We start from the raw sequence: 23,000 nt of genomic DNA, 5'->3' as shown, positions 1-23,000 counted from the left end.
AAAAAGGGACAGTGAAGAGGAAAATGTAATTATACAGGTGTGTGGGGTGGAAAAGGATCATGATATCTCTTTGTGAGATACTGGTTATTGGTAATTGTCTTAAGTTTTATTGCCAAATCTGGGGCACGCTGCGCCCTGATTAGAAATAATCTGGTACATGTATATCCGAACAAAAGGATAATACCATCTGAAATGAGAGCAATGTCATATGGGAAAAAGAGAATTGATACGGTGTGATGTCATGGCTCCACTATTGAATTCTAAGTGTTTAGCTGTCACTGTAAAGTTTGTAGCAAAGGAAATTAGATATCTTCTTGGGTGGTCTCAACATTGTGGTATGAGAACAACTCTCTACCTCAACAATCCTGATCAGGTGCTGAGTGTATGAAGTGGAGCGGAGAAAAATATGTTTATGTGGTGGAACAAGAAGCATCCATGAGTGTTTAGGGAAGAGTTAGGCTTGCTGAAAGGATTCAAGAGCATTATATTGTGTTAAGGAGCTGTAGCTAAGGTACACGAGGTGAAGCCAGTGCCACTGGCATGAAGGCTACATAAAGAAATAGATTACACCAGAAAGGTACTAAAGAGCCAATCAAGGCCTTGCATTCATTGGCTCCTGTTGTTTTAGCGAGAAAGACAGGGGGCAGTTTGAGGATGTGTGCCAATTTAAGGGACCTTAACCAAAACATTTGGGTGGCTCAGCACCCATTACACAATATAAATAAAATGTTGAGAATTTTGAAGGGGCAGCTGTTTTTCAGCCCTGGATCTCTCATCAGCATATCACCAAATAGCGCTGGAGGAGAATTCCAAGCCCTTGCAGGTTATTCTGCATGCCCTTTGAGTTGCATTCATATCAGCAGAGTTTCAGATGGCTTATTACAATCTGCTGAGTAAGATTAGTAACATTACCAATTTTCAGGATCCTGTCTTAGTTTTTGGAAACAAAAGGGAGGAGAATAATCACAAATTAGGAACGGTACTAAACATGAAAAAGAATGGTCTGAACTTAAAGGTAGACAAGAGCAAACTGGGGCGGAGGGGTGGATTATTTGGGTACCCACATTAATTGTGAAATCAAAACTAAAGAAAGAAGCTTGGTGAATACAATAAAGGGAGATACTGATCGAGTCAAGAATGGGCAATTCATCTCATTTTTAGAGTACTATGCTAAGTTCATAGCTCATTTTGCAGAAAATACAAGTAATATACTGTAATTGCTCAAAAAGAATAACACATAACTTGTATTTGTAAATTGCACGTTCACTGTGAAAGGTATCTTGGTGCTAAATAACAGATGTTTATTGTTACCCAACTCAATGGTACACATCTTATAGACCTCAGAAGGATGAAAGGCTGCGTGGGCCCGTCGGGATTTAAATCTGTGACCATGAGGTCAAACACAGGCCCCTAAAGTAGACACATTAGTCCACTAAGCCACAAGGCCCGGCCAAAGTCAAGTATGTTTTGTGTCAGAACTGAAAGGATGAACTAGAAAGGTTGAAAGAGGAGGTGTGCGTGGCAGCATATCTGAAATCCTTTGACGTGAGGTACCCAACAATTATAGCTACAGATGCAAGCAACTAGGGAGTTGGAGCTGTGCTTATTCAGGTACATGATGGTAAAGAAGTTGTGGTGACTTATGCTTCAAGGGCTTTAGGCAGACTGAACAGTAATTTCCCACGGAGGAAAAAGAAACCTTACCATGTTACTGGTAGTAATACATTTTATATAGTGCATTCACCATACTCCCCTGTTGGATTTGATCACCACAAAGGAAGCCAGAAAAGCAACACCCACATTTGAAAGTGACTGAGGTTTCGGGTGTTTGTATTTCACGTACAATATGTTCTAGAGATCAGCATTGTTTTGGCTGATAACCTGTCAGTTGTTGCAGGGTTTGAGGATATTGAGGATGAGTGTGTGGTGGAAAATGCCGCTGATGTAGCTGTGAAGCATGTGTCCCATGAGAAGTGATTAAGGGAAACTCAGTTGAATAATATGTTGTAGAAAACTAGAAGTTACATGGAGCTGGGATGGCCAAGAAAAAGGAATGTCTATAAAAAAAAGAGGAGATTTATCAGAATGTCAAACTAGAGCTATTTTGGCAGGACAGTGGTTCAAGGAGAAACTGATGTTGGTTGTCCAAGTACGATTAAGGAAGAGGGTCATGGAGTTGGCTTACGATGGTCCACCCTGAGTAGGAGTGCAATGGCATTAGTTACAGCCGCATCCTAATGGTTTCTGTCAGGGCTCCAGCCTCACTCCAACTGCCTGTCTGCCATGCTTCCTCCCAGCACACAGACACAAAGTTTCCATGCATCATCACATCCTCACAACATCCACACTCAACATTATGCAGCATGTCCACTGAGACCCTGCTTATAGAGATGCATCATGTCACTCCACTATGCCCTTTGTTTACAGATAAGATAAACCAGGCATGCAATGCTAGTGAATCATCCTCTTTTTTTACCCACTGAACAGTTGTGAATGGTGCAGAAACAACAAGACAAACACTCCCATCTTCTCCATCTTCCAATAGCAATGCATGCATGCCCACAAAGACAAAACAGGTACACTCTATCACGCTCTCGGTCTCTCTCACACACACACACACAAAAAGTGTAACACAGCACTCACTGACATCTAACACTCAGGCAGTCTATCTGTCCAAACGACCATAGCCAAATGCCAAACAAACGATAGCACCTAAACTGCCCACAGCACCAGGCCATCTGGATGCTGCAACAACAGCAGCAGACAGAACGCCTCTCTCTCCTAACACGATTCCACAAAAGCACAACAAACCAACGTCCTAGGATGCCATGTGAGGAAGCATCAAGCACTTCACCCTACACTCATGCCCTCTTAAGCCAGGTCATATCTTCTCATCTATATGCAACAATAATATATTCCAGTATATGCAAGCTGAAACACAACAGTGTCACAGTTGATTCTGAGGATGCCACACACTGACCCACACCACAGAAGCTGTCACGTGGACACTTGTTTCTTCTCATGCTCAACCAACTGACAGGCCACAAGGTCTTAACCTTTTCCGTGCTGATGACGGAACTGCTCCGTCATCAGCCGCGGTGGAGCTGTGCTGATGACGGGGCGGTTCTGTCATGGCCTGCCCGACGGGCCTGCGTGGCGCGGATTCCCCGCCTGCGCTGGGCATTCTATTGAGTGGGCGGGGCCATGACGGAACCGCTCCGTCATCAGAACAGCTCAACCGCGGCTGGTAACGGAGCGGTTCAGTCACCAGCATGGACCCAACGCGTGGCCACCCCGCCCCCTTAGCGCTGCGGCGGAAGAGCCGCCACAGCGAAGGGGCTAATAAGTGTTGTCACATATGGCAATAAATATGAAATAGCGCACAGGCACTCTGTTGCCAAAACAGTTTGAAGCACAGTAAAGAGTCACAAAAGTGTCAGAGAGGGGCTCAAGGCCTCATTTTGTTGCCTAACTCTGATGCTGGCGGAGTAGGGCATATGATGACCCAAGCTAGACCTTCCCCATCACTGGACTGGTACACAGACAAAATATCGAGTTTTAAATTTCGATATACAATTATATCGAAGTTTAAATATCAATGGGACATAATATAGAAGGTAAGTAATATCGACAGTCTTAATATCGATATTAGTAATATCGAAGTTTTTAATATCGATATCAATAATATTGAAGTAAATAATTTCGATGTTACTAATATCGATTTTTAAATAAATTTTGTGTACATTATATTGTATTTATTATGTTTTATTATTTATTTTTAATGTAATTAATTAAATATTGTCTTCTAGTACTGTAGCGGGGTGTGGGTTTATAGGGGAATAGGGTGGGAAGTAATTTAATTATGTTACATTAATTATTAATTAGTAGGAGTTATTATTTAATTAATTGAGAATTAATTTTTAATTAATCTTAATTAATTGATTAATTGATAAATATGTTCTGTAGCGGGTTATGGGTTTATAAGGGAATAGGGTGGGAAGTAATTTAATTATGTTCAATTAATTATTAATTAGTAGGAATTATTAATTAATTGAGAATTATTTGTAATTAATTTTAATTAATTGATTAATTGATAAATATGTTCTGTAGTGGGTTATGGGTTTATAGGGAAATAGGGTGGGAAGTAATGTAATAATGTTTAAATAATTATTAATTAGTAGGAATCATACATTAATTAAAAATAATTGGTAATTATATTTAATTATTTTGGTAATTATTTTTAAATTGATAAATATGTTCTGTAGCGGGTTATGGGTTTATAGGGGAATAGGGTGGGAAGTAATTTCATTATGTAGAATTAATTATTAATTAGTAGGAAGCATACATTTTTTTTATTAATTGGTAAATACATTTTATTAATTGGTAATTAATTTTAAATAATTAATTAATTGATAGATGTAATTTATAAGTATGTAATTTAAACCCCTACGCTATCCAACACTTTCCCTACTGTTGCACTCTCTGGAGTTGGAATAGTGATTGTTACCCCTACGCTATCCAATACTTTCCCTACTGTTGCACACTCTGGAGTGGGAATAGTAATTTTTACCCCTACGCTATCCAACACTTTCCCTACTGTTGCACTCTCTGGAGTTGGAATAGTTATTGTTACCCCTACGCTATCCAACACTTTCCTTACTGTTGCACTCTCTGGAGTGGGAATAGTAATGTTTACCCCTACGCTATCCAACACTTTCCCTACTGTTGCACTCTCTGGAGTTGGAATAGTAATTGTTACCCCTACGCTATCCAACACTTTCCCTACTGTTGCACTCTCTGGAGTGGGAATAGTAATTTTTACCCCTACGCTAGCCAACACTTTCCCTACTGTTGCACTCTCTGGAGTTGGAATAGTAATTGTTACCTCTACGCTATCCAACACTTTCCCTACTGTTGCACTCTCTGGAGTGGGAATAGTAATTTTTACCCCTACGCTATCCAACACTTTCCCTACTGTTGCACTCTCTGGATTGGAATAGTAATTGTTACCCCTACGCTATCCAACACTTTCCCTACTGTTGCACTCTCTGGAGTTGGAATAGTAATTTTTACCCCTACGCTATCCAACACTTTCCCTACTGTTGCACTCCCTGGAGTTGGAATAGTAATTTTTAATCCTACGCTATCCAACACTTTCCCTACTGTTGCACTCTCTGGAGTTGGAATAGTAATTTTTAATCCTACGCTATCCAACAAGCACTCTCTGGAGTTGGAATAGTAATTTTTACCCCTACGCTATCCAACACTTTCCCTACTGTTGCACTCTCTGGAGTGGGAATAGTAATTTTTAGTCATACGCTATCTAAAATGTATTTAGCTTTTTTATTAGTATTATCTTGTTATTAATTGTTATTTATGTGAATAGTTTATGTAAATAAATGTATTAGTAATTTATTACATTTTTATTTGTTTTTAAGTTATGAAAATAATTAATTTAGAGTTATTATTAATGAAAAATATATTATGTATTATATATTTATTAATATTAATTTGTATTACATTATGTATTAATTTTAAATATTATAGTACATTTTTAAATATGTTTATTACATTTATAAGTATTATTTTGTTAATATTACATTTTTATTATATAAAAAAACGATATTTTACAAAAAACTATATTTTTGTCATTCTATATTTTATTTGCGATATGTTTGTACTTACCTAGTTAGGGATAGGATTCCTATATTTTTGACTTCGATATTTTTGTTCCGATATTTTTGTATATCGATATTTGTGTTATCCATATTTTGTCAGACATTCACTGGACTTCTCTCCAGCTCAACCCACACCATCATCTCTCAGCAGCATCTTCCCACTGCCACCAGAGTCCTGCTCCAGCTCTGCATAGGTTATTTAAAAACCTGCTCATAGAAATGTTGTAGTTGGTGGTCAGGGTCTTCAGTAATCCCGTAGGCAAAGACTTCTTTATTTCATGTTAGGCCCATAGTTACAGCCACTCCCAGATAATGACTGTTAGCGCTTCATTCTCCCTCCAGATGCCCATACGTGCCAGTCTTCCCACTAGCACATAGGCACCAGCATTCCATGCATCATCACATTCTCATATCATTCACACACAACATTCGACAGCATGGTTACACTGGTATGTAAAGCTCACAAAAGATTCTTTTCACCTGTGGCGTACCCCAGGGCTAACTTCTATTTTCTGATATCTCTAACCTATAAATGGAACCGCTTGGTGCTCTACACACAGATAACAGCATCAACATGCACCAACATGCAGATGATACACAGCTCTATTTGAAAGTCTCCTCTGCTTCGTTTATCCAATGCCTCTAACATTGCTTGCAAATCATCCAGACCTGGATGTCCCGTGCCTACCTGAGTTACTTGCTTTCGGCCCAGGGAGGGCCTGGCCTGGCGGTTTGGGCTGCACTGATCTCATTGGAGCAGGCTTAAGACTGATTTGCATTTGACTGGGTCCAAACTGGGATGGCAAGTTGTGCAAAATAATGATGAATTGTGATGCGACCCGAGTAATTTCTTCAGACATGGGTCCTGTGCATACTGTGCTTCTGGAAACAAACTATACCTTCTGATGAGCCCTAATCAGGGTGAAACCGGTCCTGGGTTACTTGCGTTCCGGTTCAGGGAGGATCCGGCCTGGTAGTTTGGGCTGGAGTGCTCCCAATGAGCAAGGTAAAGACTCTTTTGCATATGGCAGGGTCCAAACTAAGGTGGCATGATGTGCAAATAACAATGGACTGGGATGCAGTCAGAGTTATTACTATTGGCCAAGATCAATTCTAGCATTCCACCCATCACTTTTTTGTATACTTCATGAGTACCTGAAGCTCAACCCAACAAAGACAGCATTTTTATTATTTGCCAAGAACTATCAACAGGATGCAGTATAAACCTGGCTCAATGGCATGAACCTTTGACTGCTTTGAACCCAAACTCTCACTGAATGCCAAATCACTTGGATTCACCCTGGCCACCAACTCCGCCCTCGAGGAACACATTGCCAAAAAGACAAAGACAGCCTGGTGCCAGCTTTCCCTTGTAAAGAAAGTCCATTTCTTCCAGAATGCGATTTCAGTACTGCTGTTCAAACCCTTGTACTCTTGCATCTGAATGATACTAATTCCCTACGCCATGGCCTCCCAGACACGATAATGGCACCCCAGAGGCATCTCATTCAGGACCTTATCAAATATGATCATATTACTCCCATTCTGATGGAGCTCCATTGGCTCGCCTTACAGGCCCACACCTGTTTGAGTTTTTGACGAGCCACTGAATCCAACCATTTGGTTTAACCCATTGTCATGTAGTACAGGCCGGCACCACCTTCAAAACCAGCTGCATCATTTACAAAGCTATCACGACCCGCACCATCTCTGATGGATCTCGCACACCCAAAGCACGGACACCATCATACTGAAAACTAGGAGGCGTAAAAAGGAAAAAAAGACAACAGGCCTTTTCCATTAATGCACCCAGGATCTGACATAACATACCTGTATCCATCAGGACCACACCAATGCGGCTCCCATTCAGGAGAGAGTCTAAGACGGGCCTCTTTAAAGAACACTACATCACAAAGCATTAACCGTCCTCAAATGAGCTCCTGCTCCACTTATTCATTGTTTTTATGCTTGTCTTTGACCATGTACAGCACTCTATTGCCTTTTGGCTAGGTTTGTGTTATACAAATGCTATATACATACATGTCTACTCAGCCCCTCCATACACAGATACATCATGTCAGTCACTCTTCTGCACAGGAGCAAATGCTAACGTTTCGCAGGCTGTCATTTGAAACCATGACTTTTACTGGCGGTGATCTGGTTTGTCTTTGAAGATGGGGATAGGCATCCCCCTGCAGGTGGGTGAAAGATGTTACTGCACCTGTCTACAGGGGGATTCCTGTGAGGTGCCTCTCACACACAGCAGGCACACTGACTGTCCACCACCGGCAGGGCACCTCCCAACAGGTTCTTTGCCCCTAGGTCTGCATCTGTAAGGTAGCATGGGCGCATAGGTAAAATGTTCCATAATTTCCATGGAGCCATGCCTCGATGCAAATGAGGGAATGCACCATAGGGATCTGCATTATAGAACTGGATGCACAAACGTATACAACCCTTTTATAATGTCAAAGTGCACCAGGGATGCAAGAAGCGAGCGCAAATGCTGGTTGCGCTCCCAGGGCACTTTCTAAAACACTGCCCCATATATGATCTGCCGGACAGGAGTTTGAATCCTAGTGAGCACACTCTGACTTTCCTCCTTCCAAGATTACAAGATTAATACATTCAGTACTACTAAAAAGGACAATGGTAACACCAGTGGTTACATTAATTGGAAGTGGCAACACCGTGTTATCAAAGACAAAGACAAAGCCAAGAAAACCGTCAGTGAAAGGCTGGCAAGAAGATTTCATGACCTTGGGTCCTAGGTCTCTGCAAGGGGAGTTAAGCAGAATTTCCTTGTTCTTATTCCTCACTGGGAGTAGGGGTCTTTGTGAGCCCTGCAGCTATTAACAGAGGTAGCCATCTCTTAGTTTGCTGGTGCATTCTAATGACCGATAAAAGGCAACTTCATGGATTATTTTGCCGATAAATACATTTATGGATTTATTCCACCCAATCCAAGCTGCGTTATTGTGATCGTCGCCATGTCTCATCCACAAGTTATCCTATGTGAGCACGAGTGATGGCTCGGGCATCAAGACAATAGGGTCCTCGTGCCCTCCAACCACAACAATAGGACTGCTGGAATGAGCTCTGTTGGGAGCCTGCGCGTGGACTCCTTTCATTCAATGCAGGTAGCTCGTAGGTGACCCCTTCAATGGTGTGTACATTGGGTGCCTCTGCAGAAGGGAAAGGGCTTAGCTTCAGTGCAGGCCAGTCTGAAGTGAGCTGGGTTGATTGCCCTTCTGGCCAGCTTTGCTAAAGAAAGACTTGGGAATGCTTGCCCAGCCTGGTCTAGCCCCAGCGGCAACCTCTCAACAACGGGGCAATGCCATTCTACCCGGCCAGGGTTAAAGGGAAGACATGCCCTCTCCTGCCAGCTCTAACTTCCGGAAGGTGCCAATGCCACGTCAAAAAATACTATTACTTTAGGTCACGATGCACGTCATGTCATGGTATTCTACTAGTCATCCAGCAGAACAACATGTATGTAGGATTATAATATCGCAGGACATAAGTATCCTGTTCTTAATACTGTTTGCAGAAATATTGCTCCACTGAGTGTGGACTTCCTATCATTAATCAGAAAAGGTGACACTTTTGTAATTCTATTTAGGACACAGTATGTTTGTCAGGCGACATTTAGCAAATGATATTCAGGCTGCACAACTTATGTGACAATCGAGTCTCCAAGGGCACCTGGGTTCTTATGTAAATGCTACACAAATTAACTTTACTTGTTTACAAACTGTGCACTTAGGAGTCTATTCTGATTTCTACATAGCACCCATGTTGAAATATTTCTAAATAAAACATAGTATTAGGATGCGGGGGTTTCTTCTAAGTATTTGCAACATATTCAATCGGAGCCTCTTTTAACAGAGAGTTGTTTGAGACCTGTTTGGTAATGGGATACATATGGTGCAGGTCACCCGGTGTGGTACATGATTAAAAAGCAATGCATACATCGGCACGCAGAGCGCTTTAAGATAAGGAGCTGGCTTAAGAACTATGCGATAGCTCCATCTACAACATATAGCTCACAGTGACATGTTTCCAAAGCATAACAATGTTTCAGAATATCTTCACCCACAAAAGTCAGCATTGCGGTTTTATGCACACACGCCGTGCAGAGAGCTAGACGTTCCTAGATATTGCATTGCACATGCTTGTGTTTCCACTTACTTGGACACGGTGGCATGAATCATGAGGGGGTGGGGTTTCAACAGGCCAAGTTTCCCTACCCCCTGGAAAGGGACACTTGTTGGGGTGATCATGCATTGCAGTCTTCCTTCTACTTAAATTGAGGCTCTATGGCAATAGCCAGGCGTGCAAATCCGCCCTATACCAGGAAGTTGTTTATTTTGCTTCTTTGACTGGGTGCTCATGGCTGAAAGGGTTTCATTGGAGGGATTTGTCCTGCAGTGCCTTACTGTGGCATTGATCAACAATCCTGCAGATGAAGTTCACCTCACATTGGTCAAAAATCTCTTCCGGAGTAGGCCTGGCTGTAAACCATATGTAGAGAGCTCGAACCTTTTCTGTGTGGCCCTTGCAGCTGAGACAGAATGTCTGACACGAATGACTCTGCTCCAGCCCCACCAGCTTTAGACCTTCCCTATTGCTTTAAGACTTCAACCAAGTCCTCACTTCCAGGCCGTTTAGCCTGTGGCTTTTGTTGGGATGCAGGATCAAACAAACTGACTCTGTCCAGTCCCATTAGGCCTCATGGAGGAAACGATCTTTTGTGGAAATCACCAAGAATTGGTCGTGTGCCCAGTGGTGCCCTGCTTGGCATTCCCTTGTGCCACCACAAACTATACAGCTCCTTTTACATCTGAACTTGAATGATGCGTAAAGACTGCATGTTTTGGTTAGCTTTTTATTTTTTTCCAGATAGCTTCTTTAACCCAGCAATGGCACTTTTTGCCACGTCAGAAATTGGTGCATGGTCCAGACCATCATATTGAAGTGGAGCCCTTTGTAGGGAAATGAGAAATGTGCATAATTTCCTTTCGAAATAAATACGAACAGTTTGCGGGGAAATTATATAAACATGCGAATCCTTCATTTAGCACAGTATTGCGCAAAAAAAAAAAAAAAAAAACACTACTGCCTCGAGCAACAGCTGCATGTGTTCTGGCCGTTTTCGTTTGGTTGTAACATTTTGCCACAAATGGCATGTAATTATGCAACATGACTCATGTCATCATTTCGGGAACACAAAATTCCTGAAATGATAACAATTACGCCTGCATAATTTACATTTCTCCTGGGCTTCGACCTTTGTAGGAGAGTTGAAACAGTTTCAAAGTTTACAAACATGGCTTAGGGAAAGAGAAACTCGGTAGATCAGTGTCGGGTGCCATTTACTGAAACAGCATATTAGCTCTTTTGTCATTAATAAAAACGGTAGCTTTGTTTTTAATTTATCTAAATACATATGTTACAACACAGGTGTGGGATTCCTCAGAAGCCAAAGGCTCTCTGTTGCCCTCTTTCATATATGCAAACCACACTCTGATATACACATACTTCCATTTGATATATGCATACCTCACTTTTATATATGTATATCTCACTTTGATGAATGCATACCTGACTTTGATATATGCATACCTCACTTTGATATACACATGTCACTTTTATATACGCATACCTCCAATTAATAAACGCATACCTCCATTTAATAAACAAATACCTCACTTTGATATACGCATAGCTCATTTTGATATACACATACCTCATTTTGATATATGCATAACTCATTTTGATATATGCATACCTCACTTTGATATACACATACTTCCATTTTATATATGCATCTCTCACTTTGCTATATGAATATCTCACTTTGATATATGCATATCTCACTTTGATATTCACATATCTTACTTTGATATATGCATATCTCTCTTTGATATATGAATATCTCACTTTGATATATGCATATCTCACTTTGATATTCACATATCTTACTTTGATATATGCATATCTCACTTTGATATATGCATACCTCACTTTGATATACACATACTTCCATTTTATATATCCATCTCTCACTTTGATATATGAATATCTCACTTTGATATATGCATATCTCACTTTGATATTCACATATCTTACTTTGATATATGCATATCTCACTTTGATATACGCATACCTCACTTTGATATACACACACCGCATTTTGATATATGCAAACCACACTCTGATATACACATACTTCCATTTGATATATGCATACCTCACTTTTATATATGTATATCTCACTTTGATGAATGCATACCTGACTTTGATATATGCATACCTCACTTTGATATACACATGCCACTTTTATATACGCATACCTCCAATTAATAAACGCATACCTCCATTTAATAAACAAATACCTCACTTTGATATACGCATAGCTCATTTTGATATACACATACCTCATTTTGATATATGCATAACTCATTTTGATATATGCATACCTCACTTTGATATACACATACTTCCATTTTATATATGCATCTCTCACTTTGATATATGAATATCTCACTTTGATATATGCATATCTCACTTTGATATTCACATATCTTACTTTGATATATGCATATCTCACTTTGATATATGAATATCTCACTTTGATATATGCATATCTCACTTTGATATTCACATATCTTACTTTGATATATGCATATCTCACTTTGATATATGCATACCTCACTTTGATATACACATACTTCCATTTTATATATGCATCTCTCACTTTGATATATGAATATCTCACTTTGATATATGCATATCTCACTTTGATATTCACATATCTTACTTTGATATATGCATATCTCACTTTGATATATGAATATCTCACTTTGATATATGCATATCTCACTTTGATATTCACATATCTTACTTTGTTATATGCATCTCTCACTTTGATATATGAATATCTCACTTTGATATATGCATATCTCACTTTGATATTCACATATCTTACTTTGATATATGCATATCTCACTTTGATATTCACATATCTTACTTTGATATATGCAGATCTCACTTTGATATTCACACATCTCACTTTGATATATGCATATCTCACTTTGATATACATATGCCTCTTTTCAGGCATCATCTTGATTCTAAGGTTAAGACACAGCTCTGAACACTGCACTAACGCTCTTAGCTTTCAATCTCACTGCGGGCAGGGGGCGGGGGGGGCAGATAACTGGTGCTTTTTAATCTGTAGTCCTTAAATGGAATTAGCCTTCAAACCACACAATATCTCTCTCTGCCTCTCTGCTCACTCCATCTCTCTCTCTTGCTTCCACTTTTTTCTTTGCTGATCTCCCTCTCCCTTTCCTTCTTGTTTAAGACCCAGCCCTGCCCTTATCCTCCTCCCTCCAGAGACATGGAAGACAAACAACAAATTAAACCAAGAATGTACTTTTTAAAATCCGGATAAACAAATACAAGCCTTGAGGAAACCATGGGTCAACATTTAGTAAGTGCAGATACACGCAGGCTGCAAAGAGTGCACTAGTTGTACCACAAGTTTAGCGTAACACACGGAGTGCAGACACTTTACTCCTTGCGTCATGTTCTAGGTACAGGCATATTAGACTGCTACATGCCATGACTTTGCTCTATTGGGCCAGTGTGTCATCCCATTAGGTTGTCAAGAACGCCAACACTCCTTCTAGCCAGACCTAACAAACTTTCATCACATCCAAGATGCCACTTTGGAGTTGCTGAGTAGGAACCATGAGTATTTTCTAAAGGCATGGATACTGCCTACTGTAGACATGCTTCTAATGAACAAGGAAAGAAATGAGAAAACGTCAGAAAAACTATACAGCCTTTACAAGGCCCAGATTCCAGCTACACCTGCTAGGCAGAATGACACCAAAAATGTCTAGTAGGACTCACAAGCTGTTCTCATGCTACCAGAGGCGAACAAGCACCAATTGGGACAGCCCTAGACAGAACACGGGATAGAGCTCACACAGGCAGGCATTCTATCGACACGTGAGGATGAGAGATGAAGCGTATGGTAAGTTGCTGTCCTCAGCCTGCTCCGTCTTACCCTTCTGTCCTCACCCCTCCATGCAAGATGAATATTTTCCCTAGCCTCTAGGGACCTTTTCTACTTTACATATGGAGGCATTCTCCTGAACTTCTAGAATTTCCTCCCAGGCAACTTCCACTTTCATTATAAGTTGTGATGTATATATATATATTCTCTAGCAAATTGAAGGTCTGACTCAGTAATACAATAGCAGAATTTTGCACAATTATAATGAAATGTAATATGTTATTATTATATTTATTTATTACATATATTTATTTATATATTTTATACATATTTATATTGTATTTAGATCTTCTTGCAAAAAGAAAAAAAGAAATGTCCTATGTATTTATACGGACAGAGTGACTCTCAAAGGGAACTATCACCGAAAATAGGAACCAGGATTTATATGAGGATCTCAATGGCTATCCGAAATTATGGACACAGCAACAATAATTCAAAAAACCTAATGTTTAAAAAATCAAAATACTACAAAGAAAGAGTGTCCATTTTAATGCACATTATTGCACTATGTATTTTTTCCATATCTTTTGTGGTGTGTGATCACGTGGTGTAAGCAACAAGCATAAACAAGCATTTACAATGCAACGGTTTCGCCTTTGGAAAAGTTTGCGCTATTGGCATTGTAAATGACAAAATTTGTATTTATGTGTTGGTTTTGAAAACAGATAAATAAATGGCATTGTCATTTACAATGCCAGTAGCTCTAACTTTTCCAAAGGCGAAACCGTTGCATTGTAAATGCTTGTTTATTATACTTTTTAGCAGTGCTGCTACACAGCAGGGCTATAAAACATTGGCAATGCGTGTGCTGTACAGCATGAACAAAATGCAATGACAGAGCCAATAGTCTCAAATACGAGACCTATTGGCTTTCCCAACGCTTGTTAGGTCTCAGCACAATACCCCTGTGATTTGGAGTAAATCAGTTAGTCTCCCCAGGGGTGAAAAAGAAAAAAAAATTAATTTGGCAAAATAAAATCTATCACATAAAGAAAGTAATTTCATCCATGTCTTAATAAAAATTAATTTGGAAGCAGATATCATCTGTTGTCACAATAAAAGCAGATAACTACTGTTGTCACAATAAACATAAATGGAGAAAATTGCTTCCTTTAAGTGTATGTGACATATGGCAAGAGGCTAAATAATGAAGAAGAAATAATAAAAGTAGAGCCCCAATTACCGCATGATCAGCTGAAGGACAGCAAGCAAGCAGAACCAATCAGAACTTGGTCCATGCCCCATCCGAAAGAAGAAGTAAAGCCAACATGTGCTGGCCAATTATAAGGCAGCAAATAAGAGTGACAATGAATCCAATGAATGCCAAGTATTGAGCAGGCTGTATGCCCCTTGTTAAACACAATTTCTCTTGCAGGCGAGAACGCCTGCAGTGCATGTGCTGTCGGAGTCAGGGTTTAAATATTAGTGAGACACACTAACCAAAAACACAAATAAAAATGTTGGTTTAAAAAGCAGTAGTTCTTAGAAGTCATATTAGTCATATACATCAAATCATGAAGGTTTTACTGTTCATTTTGGATATGTCTAGAACAATTTCAATGTCTTTCCCCACCCAGTCTTGATTCAGACACTAGCACACAACAGAGACTGAACTACTGTGGGTTTCGACAGACATGTTGCTTAACTTATGGTGAGCCATTAGAACACTACGGTTAAATGGTTCTTGTAATGAGCGGCAGCATAAACTACTGGCTACTTTTAGACAGGGTATTCAAAACAGTTCTATATCACGAACTGCATCATGGATCGGATGCTTTGAGCATCAGGTTTCAGAAAAGTAAACTTGTTTTGACAGAAACTGCTGAGTTTAACACGGAGATTTCAAGCGCTCCCCACTCTCCTACATCATTCTGAACCATCTTTGCACTGCTACAGGCACTTACAATATTTGCCAGTCATTTGTGATCCAGAAGCATTTTAAAGTTTTACTTTCTAAATATAATTTAAACTTAGATGAAGTTTAACTAATTTAAATTCCAGTAATTTAAACTGAAGTAATTTACTTCTGAAGCAATTTACTTCCTCTGGAAACACAGAATACTCGGACCCCTGCCTGTTTTCAGTGGATCACTGGCAAAAAAAACATTCATAATCAGAAAGGTAAGGGTCCTTATCAAGCAAATATTGTCAGTGTCCCATGAGGCCCGTAAATGCACACAAACTAATTTTACTGATATTTGTAAATTAAATAATGTGTAACTATTACTTTAAACGACACCCCCTCACAAATATAAGCAACCACTGCCCTCCATCATCTCAAAGTAACTCAGAATGACAGAGTGAGAAATAACTGCGGAAGAGAGACATGAGGCCAACTCTAATGGCCATACAGCCTTGCACTTTTTTCCGGGTCCCTAGCATTTTAATTTAAAATGTTCTGTCTTAGTACACTGGTCATTGTTCCAAAGGCTGGTCTTATGGTCCAGCGCAGAACTAGAGAAATTGAAACTAAACGCTGATGCTTTACGTTCCCAAACTGTAAGTTAAAATTAAAAAGTGGTTGTGTAAGCACTGATGTTTCGACCAGCCAAGACGTGGTATTGACCCTCAAGTACCTAAGCTTCATCATATTCTGGACAAAACACTCAGATCCTGCTGTTCCAATTTACACTGACACTTCACGTTCATACATTGCAATTGGTATAATTCGCTCCACAACAGGGAGCTCGCTCTCGGGGGAAGAGGGGAGGAACAATAGTAGGAGGTGACTCATTAATGGTACCAGCGAGTTATGCTCACGGTGCCAATATGCTACCAAGGCCACTTTCCTATGCACAGAACTGTGTACCTGTTGCAGTTGATGAGGGATATCCTGTGCCTTAAAATGATCAATGATACACATGCATGGGATGGATGAGCGACAATAGGGCATGAAGCGAGGATTGGAGGACAGAAGGGAGGGAATGGGGGGTCGTCTGGGCGTAAAATCAAGAGAATGGGCCATTATAAGAGATGGGGAAAGAGGGTGTGCGCAGGAGCTAAAGTGGTGATGGGCAATGAGCCGGATAGCAACACACAATCCCAGACCTCTCTTCCCCCAGCTAGTTCCTGTGCGTTTGCCACTTTCTCCGCTCAGTTCGCTGCCTAGTTAAGTTCATTCTCCGCGGTTATCTGTAACTTGGGGTCTATGGTAGCCTTAAGAGCCTGGATGATCCGGTTTGGGTCCATGGTGACAGGAATCTTCCTGACCTGTGACCTCTGACAGATTGCGACTAAAGGCCAAGAGACCGATCACCTGCGCACCAGAGGTGGCCCGGGATTACAGTCAGACTCACCGGCTTACGACAGTTGCGTCAACAAACCGTAAAGCAATAAAACAGCAGCGCTTTACGATCGAAGCCTCGCAGGCGGCGGACATGTTGTACGGATTGCACACAGGGCGACCATGTTTTGCCTCGGGATTCCTGTTAAAAATAAGTGGCCATAGAGCGTCACAAGTAAATCTTCTGTTGAGGGCAGCCATGCTGTACGGTTCATTTGGGATGTTGAGAACGACGAGTATAAACAAAGAGAGTGTAACGTCATCTTATGTGTCAACTGCCGGTCCGATTGAGAACCTGCCCCTCATTCACAGTATTTTATTTTTTTTCCGTAGAAATCGTGTTCAGCGAATTTACTGTGCCAAGTTATCAGTTTGCTTTTTATGTGGCATTTCCATGATTGAAGGCTGTTTATCTGAGAGAGATGTCGAATTACGGCCAGAGCTGTCGACAGGGAACTGGGAAGCAGGTTCGATTTCCGCTGTGAGCTCAACGTCATGTGATTCTGGGCAATTCAATCCCTCCTCGCCTATAAAAAATTATTGTATTAATGTAACTGGTGCTCGGTGTAAAGTGCTCCAGTGCCACATATAGGTTGAGTATTTGTCACGCCTTCCAACCCCATTAAAAACAAGCCTGGAACAGAGCAACAGGTCGTTTCGGGATTCGGGGGCGTGTTTGCGTGCTCTCCCCTTCCCATTGGCTGGAAGGTAAAATTCCAGCCAATGGGAAGAGGAGAGGGCGGGACTTAAAAAAAGACCCAGAAACGCCCCCGAATCGCGTTTTCACGGGGAAAGCGTGATTGACTGCCAATCTCTTCCAATGGCTAGCCTCCATTTATGGAGCTAGCCAATGGAAGACAGAGGCGGGACTAAGCCCCATAGTGTAGGATCATAAGATTTCGCCCTGGGCGGGGCACCTGCTTCGCAGGTACTACGGCCAGGGCGATACCTAAAAATTGCGTTTCTTATTTCTGTTTGTGTGACCAATGGCAAGTGGTGCCCGAAACACGTAACCAGGAGAACAAATAAAATCAAGATTTGCCTGCAGTTCCGTTGGTTCGTAATCCTTTGTAGCTGAAGCAGTGTTTTTGACTGGCGCTGTGAGCGAGCGAAGGACCCGGATGATTTTTCATATATATCTCACGATAATGTGCTGCATAGCTAAACACTTATAACATCCAAAAGGCGAGACCTATTGGCTATGCCAATGCTTGTTTGTTGACTCTTTTCACATGCCAAGAGTTTGCTTTTGCCTTCACTTCCCCGTTGGTGGTTTCGTTTTCTTCGGGTCCGGCTGAAGTTAGCTTTTATGGGACTAGGTATGGTCTTTTGTTGGCAGCGCTCATTTCGATCTTTCGTTGGCCGAGATGGTCTGCATGAGAGGAGGTCAAGATATTGGCAGAAGGGTTCTGCTGGGTGCCTCCCCTCTCTGTTTCTAACTGAGGCTCTGTTCGCTACACCGCCTTGTCCTAGGCAGGGTTGCAGGTCTTTACATGACCCTTGTGCCTTGGACGTAGATGAGCATGTTTCATCCATGTATCCCTGCTTTGTGTCTTCTGTTGCTTGGTCTGTGGTTTCCTCACCTTGCCACTTTTATCTCTTAGTTTCTGTTCTTTTCTCCTGGTCGTTTGCTTTGCTGTTAGTCAGTTGGGCGGTGCATCCAAAAAACAGCTGCAGGTCAATATGCCCTGTTTTATCTGCTGTGTTTCTAGGTACAGGAAGACTTGGCAGCTTTTGTGAAGTTTGGCTGGTGTGCTGTCTTCCATCTTGCTGTGTCTTGGGACCGTTGAGACCCGAGTTGCATGGTATTTTCCTTCCTGTGTCATCAGTCGCAGTGTTTCCGCTCCCTCAGTTTCCTACCTGCATAATGCTGTTTCTGCAGCTTGGGGTGTTTGGGCTTTGCGTTTTCTCCCTCAGGGTCTCACTGGGTTCTGCAGTTGGTTAGTCGCCTTGGAAAGATTACTGGGTGATGGTCTCCAATCTTTCTGCTGTCTTGGTTTATGACTCATTTAAGCAAGACTAAGTGCATTTTTTGTGGGTAATGCTTATTTGCTCGTTCCTTCCTGCCGGGTGTCCTTCTGTACTTGCCTTCGGGGTGTTTTTGGATTTGGGATTCGTCCAAGTTTGCATGTTCTGTTTTGCTGTTGGCTTCTGCTTGGGGTTTCCTCCTCCTCCCATCCTTTTCACATCATGTGTGCAGGGCAAGTCTGATACTGGACATTTCACAGTTTTTTTTGTTCTGGTTGAAGTGGTGCAAACCTGAGTCCTTTATTTATGCTTTTCTTTCTCTGCTGTGTTGGGCATTCTTCTTACATTGGCTGGGTGTCTCTGTGCCCTGATGCCAGGTTGTAGGGGTTTATAGCCCATCTCACTGATTTGGCCTGGATAGTGTTCATTACGAAATTTGATGGAACGAGGAAGTGGACGAAGAGCCAATGTTCTAATTACTTACTGGTAATTAACTAAGTCTAGTTCTCCTCGTTTTAATCGTGTAGTTATAAATGGATTCAGAGTAATTGACTTGTCGGTGAGTAATAAACAAATTTCACCCTTCCCAACACTTTTTCTCTTTCTTGAATCATCCTGCTGTCATTTTATGTTCTTGTATATTTTGTGTTATGTTAAATGGTTGATGTTTTGTTAGATTGTGTCTGTTATTTTGTTCGATTTCAAGTGTTATTTTTTCTATGTTGTTTGCCGTTTTGTAATATTCTTGTTGTATGTGCTGTGTTAAGTATTTATAGTTGTAGTTTGTGTCTTGTTATGATTGATGTGTTATGATGCCTTATGTTATGGCGTGTGCCTTATGTTATTATGTCATGAATTAACTAGGCACCTGAAGGATCTTCCAGACAGTGTAAGGTTATGCCGGGTCAGTATAAAAAGGGCGATGGAAAGAGAAGAAGGGCTGCGAAAAGGGGCGGAGCTAATGCCATCAATATCTGCAGGCGCACACACATTAACCGGAAGCGGGCTTGAGCCTCCTCTTCAGGTCTCAGACCCCTCTGAAATATGGCTAATATGGCCCAGTATTTCCTGTCCGCAGCTCAGCGTGCACCGGCTCCGCCCGTCACACGGAGGGCCGGAGATGCAACCGACGCGTCCCGCTCCAACCCCACCCGCCTCCTCAGCCTTTGTAATTCATACTTTCTCCCGTCGCTGCCTGGGCGGCTACTAAAGCTTCGCATTACAAGGCCGGGCTGGGGGGAACCGAAAACCAGCCCTGGCAAAGAGCTCGGACGGCCCGGAGGAGAGGGGTGAGGGCAGAGGGGGGTGAGGGCAGAGGGGGATGAGGGCAGGGGGGAGAGGGGTTTGTGCGCCTTTTCACCTCCATTGAACCGGCACTACTGCAATCTAGAAAGGAAAAAAATTGGACTACACCGATACCTGGTGTCTGTGTTTATAGTTGGCATTGGATGCAAGGAGACCGCTCCCAATATATGCGGTGTACATCAATTCCCAAATCCTAATTTATTACAAAACAAATCAATCTTAAATTACTTTAAAAAAACACTTTTTTTAGTTATAGATTTGTTAAACTTCTCAATTCAAGGAAAACATGTATTCAACCTTCATTTTATCAGCGCTTTAAATGGCAGGCGGTTGCTTCAAAGCGCTTATGTGATTGAATAGATAAAGAAAGCGTACAGGACTAGAGATAGGAACAAGCCGCCTGCTCGCTTGGACTGCTGCGCTCGAGGTGTTGGGGAATTTAGGACTGCTCCTGCCACCTTCCGGCAAGCCCGTGTTTACAATACAAAAACAGAATGCCGCAAGCATCGCCATTCCAAGGTCTAGCCGGGCACCGCTATAACCCACCACCAAGCAATGCACCTACCAGTCTGCTCCCAGCCTGCCCGCCTCTCTGACGGACACATCTCTACACACAGCCGCATGCAGGCGGATCTTGAAAGGTTGGGATTGTGCGATTCAAGTGCATTTAACATATCATATTCGCATGCAGGGTTTCCGGATTTTTAGAGGTACAAGCTGTCTTCATGACTAATGAATGTTATGCCCTGTAGGTTTCCTGTTAACCGGTATCTTGGTCCCATTTGTTTAATTGAAATGGGCCAAGACTACATCTCCCAGAATACAACAGGTTGCTACATGAAAGCTCAGGACTTAGGCCGTCTTGCAGCCCTATATTTTAACACGCCATAACGTTAATGTTTCATTTACTATCGAACTCGAGATGCCTCATCGCACCCCCGGGCAGAGCTGTGGGTGAGGCCTGCAATAAAAGCCTAGAGTCCTGGTTCTTGCTTCGGTCCTCCCAACCCCAAGGCTGGTGACATTTGCAGCGCTTTGAAACGCCACTTGCGTTGAATAGGCACTTTACAAGTAGCTAAGATATTTGCAAACTTTCTAAATTCATACATTTCTATGTCAAACATTAAGAAGTACGTCTCTTCCCTAGTTTGCTCGTCAGGACTTTGCCAATGCTGTGCACTCGAAGGTAGTGTGAGTGCTTGAACATTCGGTAACTTGCAATGCGCAGCTTGTCGTAGTGAGAACGAGCGAGAGCGAAGCTATTGGCTGCCGGCACAATCATTTAATCTGTAACAAGTGAATAAATACATGTTGTGTGTACTACACTTTGCATGATTTTCCACCCCACGGAAAATAAGCTAAAGTGATTTGCCCAAGATCACACAGTGCGCTCAAATAATATTCGAACGCAAGTTATTAACTAGAAATTCCGCAATTTAACATCTCCCCTATTCCTTAAGTGAACACGAAGAACAGCGATGAGACACGACAGTCTATTAAAGAGCTGACAGTTGATTTCCCTACAGGGGTTAATTCTGAAAGGCTGGGAGAGTCAGTCGCATGCCGGGTGCGCACAACACTTAATCAGCTACAGGAATACTAATCTTGACGCCCTGCCAGGGTGGGCTATCTCTCAATTCGATTATTGGCCAATGTACATTACGACTTTCATCAACCTTGATAGGATGAACTACTGAGCCAGTCGTACTTGGCTTTTGACAGGCTCTGCCACAGACCACCCAGTCTGTTTGGAATAACACCTCTAGCCTGAATAATGCATCGACTTCTAAGGATGACAGGCTGAATGCAAGCTCCGGACGGACACCCACTCTCTCCTAGTCCTGGCGCTTTTCCAGATAAATCTCCCAGTTTCCCGGAGTAAGATGTCATAGCTGTCAATGAGATGTATATGCTGAAAATACAATTCTCCTGTCCTTGCTTTGACGCCGGTAGACCGTTGCATTCTGGGACAGGTAGTTTTGCTTCTAACACTATACGCATGGGCTCAAAAATCCCAGGATGCAAAGTGCTGTGGCAACAAAGCCAAGGCTGGGGCAGCTGTCATACATAGACAGCACTGTGGGCACTAGGGCGTATGCGCAGAGTGCGGGCTATACTCACACAGTTGGCTGCAGCGCTCCAGTAAAGAGAGCAGACAGGCAGGGTGTCGCTTGGCGCACACAATGCCCGCACCCTCGGGGACTTGTCTTCCAGTTACAGATGAAGCGCCCTGAAGCCTAGCCACTTGGGACGGCTACAATAATCAACAGAATAACAAAGTGCCCCGTGCCACTGTCCTACCTGCCTGGTCTCCGGGCTCGGACCGATCCGGCTGTCTCCTCCCAGCTCCCTTCCCCCTGCAGCACATCCACGGCAGGCTGGGGGATGCTGCCTGCCTCCTTCGGCGCTACCTTCGCCTGCATCCGTGCGCGCCGATTGGCCCGGGCCGCGCGGCGCACTCAGCCAAGCCCCTCCTCGGAGCCGCGCGAAGACTGGAGGAGCAGCAGGCATCGGATGCATAATTCAGCGTGCACAGTGTAGGCGGGCGGGCAGCGCTCGGTGTCACCGGCCTGGGAGCCCGGCCAGGGCACCCCCTGCCTCTGGGGCCTCGCGGTGCGTCCCACGGCTTGCCCGGCTGCAGCAGAGGCCCCGGGCCGTCCCGTGCCGTCCCGTGCCA

General features: G+C 42.4%; 1 protein-coding gene across 1 annotated transcript in view; it reads right to left on the bottom strand.

Annotated features, from left to right (window-relative positions):
• The window catches only part of SYN3 (synapsin III), a 1,181,147-nt gene extending 1,158,391 nt beyond the window's left edge, over positions 1-22,756 (bottom strand). The window contains exon 1 of the mRNA XM_086953619.1: positions 22,625-22,756. The gene's annotated coding sequence lies outside the window, so the exon portion shown is untranslated. The remainder of the gene's footprint in view (positions 1-22,624) is intronic.
• Between the last annotated feature and the right edge of the window lie 244 nt (positions 22,757-23,000).

Source organism: Lissotriton vulgaris, chromosome 1_2, assembly GCF_964263255.1.
Source record: "Lissotriton vulgaris chromosome 1_2, aLisVul1.2, whole genome shotgun sequence".
NCBI classification, from domain to species: domain Eukaryota; kingdom Metazoa; phylum Chordata; class Amphibia; order Caudata; family Salamandridae; genus Lissotriton; species Lissotriton vulgaris.
Note: the sequence above shows the minus strand (reverse complement) of the source record. Positions and strands in the feature narration are given on the sequence as shown.